General features: G+C 40.1%; 1 non-coding gene and 1 pseudogene across 1 annotated transcript; both read left to right on the top strand.

Annotated features, from left to right (window-relative positions):
• Nucleotides 1–9,513, top strand: part of LOC138020179 (uncharacterized) — a 12,389-nt pseudogene extending 2,876 nt beyond the window's left edge.
• Nucleotides 6,641–6,712, top strand: Trnat-ggu (transfer RNA threonine (anticodon GGU)). The gene has a single exon. It is a non-coding gene; the product is annotated as a tRNA-Thr (tRNA).
• Nucleotides 9,514–10,000: the final 487 nt, after the last annotated feature.

The following is a 10,000-nucleotide window of genomic DNA, read 5'->3' as shown; positions in this document are numbered from 1 at the left end:
AAGACGGCAGAGGTCTGCCTGAAAATTGGATTTGAGGTGGTAAAATGTCAAAAGTATTCAAGTCGTATTTGAAACCTTGTGCATGCAAAATTCGAAATCATGGATCACTGTATAGTATTCGTGTGCCCAGGAATCAATACAAAGTAAAATTAGCAAGTCAACTCCACTAAAGAGGGTTTGCTGGACACGCCTAAGGGAAGAAGTCCGATCCCTAAATCGGCGCGAGTGTTTTCTCCAGTGACAAAAACAAAGAACGGAAAATCTTCTCGGAATAGGAAAATAATGATAATCTTGACCAATGTTAAAAAAAGGTGCTCTTACCTAAGGCGACTTCCAGTCAACTATGAAGCCATACATTCCCCGCGACGGTAAGATTTTAATGATTGGTAAGGCAAGTATCTGATTATAACTTGTGGCAGCTAATGCTGTGAGCAAAAATTTCTCTCAATGAAATGTCAGAGTACCTGAAATTCGAAAGCATGTTGTTGTCTGACAATCCCGCCAAATCACTGTATATGTTGTCCAACACAATACACTTAGAGAAAGTGCGAATTTTCTGTTCCGTGGTGTATGACCTTGTTCTTACCGCATGTGGTATTATATTCTTGATGTTAAATTTAAAGGAACAGCTACGAATACAAATAGTGGCGCACTTGCTTTTGCAATATCCCAAAGCGTCGAAATTACACGACAGGATTTCAACAGCATTGTTCCACAGCGGTGCAAAATACAAGGACCTCGTAAGATTAAATCCTTTAGGAGTCTGTTTACGAGCCAGCCGAAACCCCATTGAATTGATCGTTCGCATTACCTTTCAGCGGACGACACAGTCGTGAATTCTTTGGCAAGTGCTAAAACTGGAAAGATCGCAATTTTCCTAAATCCTGAGGGGAACAAAGCAAATAGAGTTCTTGTGAAGAGCTATTTCACAGACGACTTTTGTTCTTGTCGCAACTCATGACTAAATCCCCGTTAGAAGAGAAAATCACGTCTTCCGCTTTAGCCATGTCAGCCCTTTGCTCAATAATATGCGACTTAGGCAAGCCAATTACGAGCTCCGTTTGTGTGCGAACGGGAGTTTTTCAAAATCGAGGGGTTTGTCCGCAAGTGTTTCCTTCTCCTCTCTTCCAGAAAAATTAATTTACTTACCCTTGCCACGCAGGCTACCGATCGACCGACTGACCAACTGACTGAATCAATCACTTACCCATCCACCCAGGGACCTACTCAGTCACTAACGGACTCAAATAGAAATAAATGTTGTGGTTGGAGGAGAATTTTGTAATGAATGCCGACTCGTCCTCATTGGTTTTTTTTTTCTTGTGCATTTTGACCCTGAAAGATCGAAAGGATCACAGGTAGCCGAAGCTCAATATATGTGTATCTGTACTATAAAGGGTTTTTATCAAAATTCAAAAAGAATATTTACGATTTAAAATTTTAAAAAAAGCTTACCTTTCTTCAGTCTTGTGTTCTTTGTCTCTGGTATGGTTTCTGGGTCGATTAATCGACCCAGAAACTGTATCAGAGGCAAAGAAACACAAGACTGAAGCAAGATAAGCTATTTTTTTTATTTTAAATGGTAAATATATTTTTTGGAAATTTGAGAAAAACCGTTTTCCTTTACAAAAACTTATATTTCTACTCTTGCATAACATTTCACAGTACAGATACACATATATCGAGCTTGGGCTGCCTGTGAAAGGATAGGTTCCAAATCAAAGAACATAATTTCTCAATTACTGACCTACGTCTGACACACTAACTGACTGACTTACTGTCTCACTGAAAGATCCAATGACTAACTAACTGGCTGACTGATTGACCGAATAATTTTTTTTTTTTGTGGTTGGAGGAGAATCTTGAAATGAGTGTCGACTTGTGCCAATTCTTACGCATTTTGTTGCAGCGAAATCCAAATAACCCGTTCGAGATCATCGAACATAAACTGAATATCTGCAAGGTTGACTCTGATCTTTGTGTACAAAGGAATACTATTGCTTTATGGCCTGTTTCTCGCTTACGAGACAAGGAATGTCGTTTACGCCCACCTGAACGACTCGCGTGTCATTGGTATTTGTGTGTACAACGTGGTTTTCTTATCCACGATTGGTGCTTTCTTATCCGTCATTTTGGATGATACGCAGTACAAAGAATTGTACGCTGTGCTCAGCTTGTGCATAATATTCCCTGCTACGACAACGATATCTTTAATCTTTTTGCCAAAGGTAAGAACACACAAATCTAACTAGGAGGGGTACGTTTTTTTCAAACGTTGACCAGGTAGCACTTATATTTCAACAGAAATGTCTCCCACTTAGAGTCAGTAATAATAAACGAGTGAGAAATGATCCTCTCGCTAATTGGGAACATGGTTCCAAGTAATCTCATTAGCTCATAGCTTGCCTTTGAGGAAAGAGGAAAACCGGAATACCCGGAGAAAAGCCTCCCGGAGCAGAATAGAGAACCAACAAACTCGACCCTCATGTGACGCCAAGTCTGGGAATCGAGCTCGGGCCACGTTGGTGGGAGGCGAGTGCTCTCACCATTGCGCTATCTCTGCTCTATAAACATTAGATCGGAGTATACTTTTGAGTGCTATTCCTGTAATACATCATAGAGTTAGCCCTGGAAAGGGAAATGGCCTACACAAGGACAGAGAAAAACTCTGACCAAGGTGGGAATTAGAATCAATTCTCAGAAGGAATCAGTTCCCACCCTGGTCCAGCTCAAGTTGAGCAAGGAAAACAGTTTAAACCACGCCCGCCTTCACTGGCTACTACCAGTGCTTTATCACTGTTTAACTTTTTTAAAATTTATATAAAGAGGATAGTGTTCCTTGAGTTTAGAGCCAGGCCACATTGGTTGAAGGCAAGTGCACTCTTATTACTTCTTATTGCAGTTTATCGGAATTCAAAACAGTACGTCCGAGAACACTGAAAATTTACTCATCACCAAAGAAGCATACTGGAGTGCGCAGTTGTTTTCCCTTTCACCTTTCGGGTTGAATAAAAGACAAGAATTCCATTCAAAAAATCGCATACTTGACTTTAGCGGACTTAGGGCAAGTTGTTGCATATTTCTTAAGGTGCTTTTTAACACTGAATTTTTTTAAAAAGTCCTTTTCTAAGCTCTAGATAGTTATAAGTGTTAATTGTGGTTATTTCAGTGTTCAGAGGCCCCCTTCGGGGATTCCTATTGTTTTCTTTGAATTTCTTATGTAACTGGTTTTTATTCATTGTTGTGAAACCCTATTTAAGTTGTAGATTTTTCTACCAACTCTTTTGTAACTGAAGAAGGTCGAGAGACCGAAACTTTTTATAGAATTTTAATTTTTTTATAGTTTTTAAACCAAAAGTTGTCCATTTTCGGCTTCATTTTTAACCAGTTTTATAATATATAATATATATATATATATATAGATATGTAGGTTGAATGAAAAATGGAGAAATGGAGTCAAAAGCAAACTACTCACAGGTCCATGTTTAATGTAAAGAACAAACGTTTCGCCCTTCGGGCTTCCTCAGTGTTCACAATAAGCTAGAAACTAAAAAATACTTGGCAGGAACTGAGTCGGTTTCAAGATCTTATATATGTGAAGAAGTGACAGTGACGAAATAAACAGATTGCTTCATTACACGAAATTTACAAACAAGCGCTAATGAGTATGTGACAAAATAGGCCAGCTTATAGACAGAAAAACCACTTACACAATAGTAGATGAAGTGAACAATATAGAGTTAATTATGGGAGCTAACCATCACAGTAAAAAATTAAAAAGTATTATATCTAAAGTTATGAAGAATTTAATGGAAAAAATGTTTTGGGAAAGATAATAAATGAAAATGGCTAAAAAATGGCTAAAAATGCATGGCTAAAAAATAAAACTTATTGGCTAAACCTAATTCTATTCTTAGAGTTGAACTCTGATCGTTTGTTAAGGCCGTGGGGATGAAGAGTACACAACTGGGAGCACCAAAAAGCTTCCCTTGTGAGTAAACGCCTATCAATGTGATCTGCACATTCATTAACAATTTTTTCGATCACAATGAATTCAAAGTCAGACATCTGGTGTTCAACCCTATTGCAATGCTCGGCTAATTCGCACGTAGTCTTGTTAGTAAGCATAGCCGATTTGTGATTCCGAAACCTGACCTTGAATTCATTGGATGTTGAACCCACATAATGAACCTTACACTTCTTGCAAGTGGCCAAATAAATCACGTTTTTAGATTTGCAACCAAGATGTTGCCTAATAGTGTAATAACGATCTGTACGAGCGCTGTAAAAAATCTTATCCTCCTTTAAAAAGTTCTTACATAAATCACATTTTTTGCTACATTTAAAACAACCTGTAGCAGAATGGTCGTTGTTAGTATAATTAGATCCCTTAGGTCCCGCTAGGAGCTCTTTGATGGTTTTGGCCCTTCTATAAGATGGAATCATTGACCCTTTGGGAAAAATCTGTGCTAATGTCGGTGAATCATAAATTAAATGGCTATACGACTTAATGATTTTACCAATGTTGGGCAAATGAGGGTTAAAATTAACCACAAGGGGAAAAATAACCTTTTTCTCTCGTTCTTTAGGTGAAAGAAGATAGGCGTTTACTCACAAGGGAAGCTTTTTGGTGCTCCCAGTTGTGTACTCTTCATCCCCACAGCCTTAACAATTAAACGATCAGAGTTCAACTCTAAGAATAGAATCTAAGGTTTAGCCAATAAGTTTTATTTTTTAGCCATTTTTTAGCCGTTTTCATTTATTATCTTTCCCAAAACATTTTTCCCATTAAATTCTTCATAACTTTAGATATAATACTTTTTAATTTTTTACTGTGATGGTTAGCTCCCATAATTAACTCTATATTGTTCACTTCATCTACTATTGTGTAAGTGGTTTTTCTGTCTATAAGCTGGCCTATTTTGTCACCTACTCATTAGCGCTTGTTTGTAAATTTCGTGTAATCAAGAAATCTGTTTATTTCGTCACTGTCACTTCTTCACATATATAAGATCTTGAAACCGACTCAGTTCCTGCCAAGTATTTTTTAGTTTTTAGCTTATTGTGAACACTGAGGAAGCCCGAAGGGCGAAACGTTTGTTCTTTACATTAAACATGGACCTGTGAGTAGTTTGCTTTTGACTCCATTTTTCATTCAACCTATTTATTACCACGTGAAGTCAAGGCATCGTGTATCCTTCTTTGGATCCTGCTCACAAGTGGCATTCTTCGTTGGCGACGCAGCATTTTACATTGTACCTGCTATATATATATATATATATACATATACATCAGCACTGCACTGATGAGGCCCAGAAGGCCGAAACAGTACTGTCTGCAGATAGATATAGCTCTTTGGCATAACAAAGCTTTTGCTTTCATGTCCAAATTGAGCACTCTACTGGGATGAGTCATTGCCGCTAGCAATTGCGCATGCTCACTAGCTCGCTAGTTTGAGCACTCTGGCATGGCTTAGATGTACCACATGTGTGGGACATTTGGGGTGGCTTTATAAGCTTAACCTCCATCTCAGACATCAGCACTGCACTGATGAGGCCCAGAAGGCCGAAACAGTACTGTCTGCAGGTATATATATATATATATATAACCGTATAACCGTATATATATATATGTAACCGTACATCCTGTGCCCAAGTTCAGGAGTTGCCATAAAGCCATTATGGTGACAACCGGGAGGGCACATTGTATACATATTGTATATTACGCTCACTGTTCATACAGTTTGAGCACTCTCTGGATTGGGTGGAGAGCCTCATAATAGGTGTTCACTATTGGCATAATGCTTCGCTCACTGCTTGCAGTTTGAGCACTCTTGTGACTCCACAATGCAATCCAACAATGTGTAACCGTACATCCTGTGCCCAAGTTCAGGAGTTGCCATAAAGCCATTATGGTGACAACCGGGAGGGCACATTGTATACATATTGTATATATATATATATATATATATATATATATATATATATATATAATGATTGTGTAAGTTTGAGCGGGGAAATAACAACAACTAACTGCCTCATTTACCCTTGGATCACCAACCTATTCCCTTCAGAGGGCGATTCACAGTGATTTCTGACAAGTATTAATTAGTAGTGTAGGATGGGAACAGAAATCGATACAACAAAGGAAATGAGTGAAAATGTGTTCAGCCGGGAATCGAACCCGGGTCTCCTGGTTACCGGTCAGATGCCTTACCACTCGGCCACTGAACCAACCCCGCCATTCAGCCGAATTGGAAGGACCTTTAAATGGCAAGCTCTGAGGAGAATCGCACATTTTCTGCAGTGAGGATCGCGTCACTATGCTCAAGTTGATCAGCGATTCACAGTAAATTTCCCCCTATATATGAAATGATTGTGTAAGTTTGAGCAGTTTGTCAGAAATCACTGTGAATCGCCTTCTGAAGGGAATAGGTTGGTGATCCAAAGGTAAATGAGGCAGTTAGTTGTTGTTATTTCCCCGCTCAAACTTACACAATCATTTCATATATAGGGGGAAATTTACTGTGAATCGCTGATCAACTTGAGCATAGTGACGCGATCCTCACTGCAGAAAATGTGCGATTCTCCTCAGAGCTTGCCATTTAAAGGTCCTTCCAATTCGGCTGAATGGCGGGGTTGGTTCAGTGGCCGAGTGGTAAGGCATCTGACTGGTAACCAGGAGACCCGGGTTCGATTCCCGGCTGAACACATTTTCACTCATTTCCTTTGTTGTATCGATTTCTGTTCCCATCCTACACTACTAATTATATATATATATATATATATATATATATATATATATATATATATATATTTATCTGAGTCAAGACGTTTTGTATCCTTTTGGATCATCCTCGCAAGTGGCATCATCGTTGGATATTCAATCTTTATCATTCTACTTATATATATATATAGCTTGAATATCTGTAGTGGTTGACCAAACGATCGCGATAAACTCCCAACAGAAGGATCCAAAAGGATGCACGTTGTCTCCTCAGTTAGTATTTAAACTGGAGAGGAAGACAAAACTTCTCGAAGGTTCAGGAAATTTAATAAAAACGGCCCTTCGGCCTTCGTCAGTTAAAAAAATTTTTAAAATAGAGTACAAGTTAAAAATCTAAGGATAAAATGGCCTAATTATTACAGCAGTGGAGTATATATATATATATATATATATATATTGCTTTTTGCTCTATGTGAAAGGTTGGATGTTGAATGTTAAATGTTTTCCGTTTAAAATCATTGTGAGGTGAAGAACACAACAGATTTTTGGTAACGAGGATGGGGTTAATTCAAATGTCGATTTTGTTTGAACAGGACTTTGTTACTTTCAAGTTTTAAACGTTTTTTCTACAGCCTATTCAAGCTATTCGAAAATTGCGATGTGGCGAGAGATGAATTGCTGCGATTACTTCAACAGAAAATTCAACAACAACAATTCATGATGCAAGCTCACGAAAAGCAACATCAGGAAAAAATCCAAGCTCTCTTGAGCCCAGAAATCTAAGTGAAAAGAAACGGCTAAGTCGTTTACGGCCGCCTTACCAAGTTACTCTGCTTTCAACTCAGCGTCTGAATTGTGGACGGATTACTGGGCGCGGTTCAGTACATTTGCCGAGGCACATTCGGTTCCGAGCGAAAAGAAGGCATCTGTGTTTTTGATCAACCAGACACCGTTTACATATAAACTTCTTACTAACCTCGCTGGCCAGCAAACTCCACCAAAGAATGTCAATCAGCTTAACATCAAGGAGATTTCGGAATTCATGACTGAACAATTTCACCCAAGGCGTTTTATTGTTCGTGAACGTTGCAAGTTTTGGAGTCACGTGGACAGAAACCGGGACGAAACAATCCAGGAACGTGTTGCACGCATTCGTCAGGACGCAGTAATCTGTGATTTTTCATCGATTCAAGATCCATTGGACGAAGCTTTGCGAACTAGGTTTATTTGTTCTCTCAATAACGAAGCTGTGCTAAAGGCGGTATTTAAAGTCAAAAGATGATGAACTCACTTTCGCAAGAGCTATACAAATAGCGATCGTAACCGAAGACCCCGCAAAGGTGGCCAAGGAAACTGTTCATGGGCCACACCCAAAGCAAGACATCAACAAGATTCAGCCAAACCAGAAAGGGAAGTCTGCCTCGCCTGAGTCCCAGTCTTTCCCGGCCACATGCATAAGATGTGGCAAGCCTGGGCACAGTCCAAAGAAATGTCGATTTAAGCGCACTACCTGCCATTATTGTAGTAAGATAGGACACCTGGAGGTTGCCTGTTTAAAGAAAAAGCGAGACAGCAACATTCTGAGGTGTGAGAGGAGAAAAACCCAAAAGATCGTCACTATCTTAAAGCCAACAGCAATTAACAGGATTCAAGTTCCTGAACTTCATTTACCGCTCAAGTTGGAAGGGCAACACACGGTAAAATTCGAAGTGGACACAGGAGGAGGAGACAACTTCCTTGGCAAAAAATGCTTGGAGTGCACTGGGGAAACCCGAACTACAGGAGCCTTACCAACACTTTGAGTCGGCTAGTCAGCACGAGTTACCAGTTTTAGGAACCATTACCCTGCAAGCGGAGACCGAAGATACCCAACAGGCTTTAGGATTTAATGTGACGGAATTACCCGACCTCAACCTGCTAGGATGTAGTGCCATTGAGCATCTTGGAATATCAGTGGACAACCTAATGCAACAGAACATTCCTGGCTCGTCGATAGTTTGTCGCGTTGTGTTTGAAGATTTAGAAACTGACAGGAAGTTACAAAAGGAATATCGCAGATTATGTGAAGAATTTCTCGATGTCTTCAAGCCTGAGCTGGGAAAACTTAAAGACTTTTAGTTGGAGGTGAAGTTCAAAGGCAAAACGAAGCCAATGTTCTGCAAATCTAGAACGGTTCCATTTGCGCTTCAGGAAGACTTAGTTCAAGCATACGAGGTAGGAATCAAACGTGGTGTTTGGCGGAAAACCTAATTCAATGAATATGACACTCCTGTATTACCCATCGGCAAACCTTTGCTTCAAGGACAAGCCAAGGCCAAACTGCGGGTTTGTGGAGATTATTCTGCGATTGTCAATGCTCAACTGGAAACGCATCGTCATCCAATACCTACGCCAGAAAAACTGATACAGAAGCTTTCGGGAGGATATGGTTTTACGAAGATTGATTTAGCAGATGCGTACAGCCAGATTGCGCTTGGTCCTGAATCACAGAAGAGACTTGTATTAAGCACTTATCAAGGTGTTCTGCTCCAAATGCGTAAACCCTTTGGGATTACCTCTGCCCCGGGATATTTTCAGGAAATTACGGATCAGCTTACAAGCGATCTACCCGGGGTTGCAGTATACCTGGATGACATACTGGTCAGCGGATCAACGGCGCAAGAGCACCACAGCAATTTAAAGAGGCTACTACAATTCCTGAGTGATAAGGGACTCCGTTGTCGCCTTGAGAAATACTTATTTGCTCAGCCCTATGTCGAGTACCTGGGACATCTGTTGTCAAGCTGAGGAGTTGCTAAGAGTCCCAAGGTTGATGCTCTTCAGAAGATGCCTGCGCCCACGACTGTTTCCAGTCTACGCTCATTTCTTGGTTCAGTCCAATTCTACAGCAAGTTCCTGCCCAATCTGTCCACACATTTGGAACTCCTGTACCGGCTGACTAAGAAAAATTCTCATTGGATTTGAGGTACAGAGGAGCAAGCAGCATTCGACACCGTAAAATCTCTGTTGTGTGACGACACTGTACTTGCACGCTTTGACCCATTCCTACCCATAGGAATGGCCTGTAATGCTTCAAATGTTGGAATCAGAGCTGTTTCCATGGCTCAGAGCGCCTAATTGCCAACGCCTCAAAGACTCTTTCCGAAACGCAAAGAAACTATAGCCAGATACAGAAAGAGGCGTTATCAATTATTTTTGCACTGAGAAAGTTCAACCATTCTCTCTACGGGAGAAAATTTATTCTTGTGACAGATCATAAACCCTTGCTCTCGCT

The sequence above is a fragment of the Montipora capricornis genome, chromosome 10 (genome assembly GCF_036669925.1).
Source record: "Montipora capricornis isolate CH-2021 chromosome 10, ASM3666992v2, whole genome shotgun sequence".
Lineage (NCBI taxonomy): Eukaryota > Metazoa > Cnidaria > Anthozoa > Scleractinia > Acroporidae > Montipora > Montipora capricornis.
This window is presented reverse-complemented; position numbering and strand designations above follow the sequence as displayed.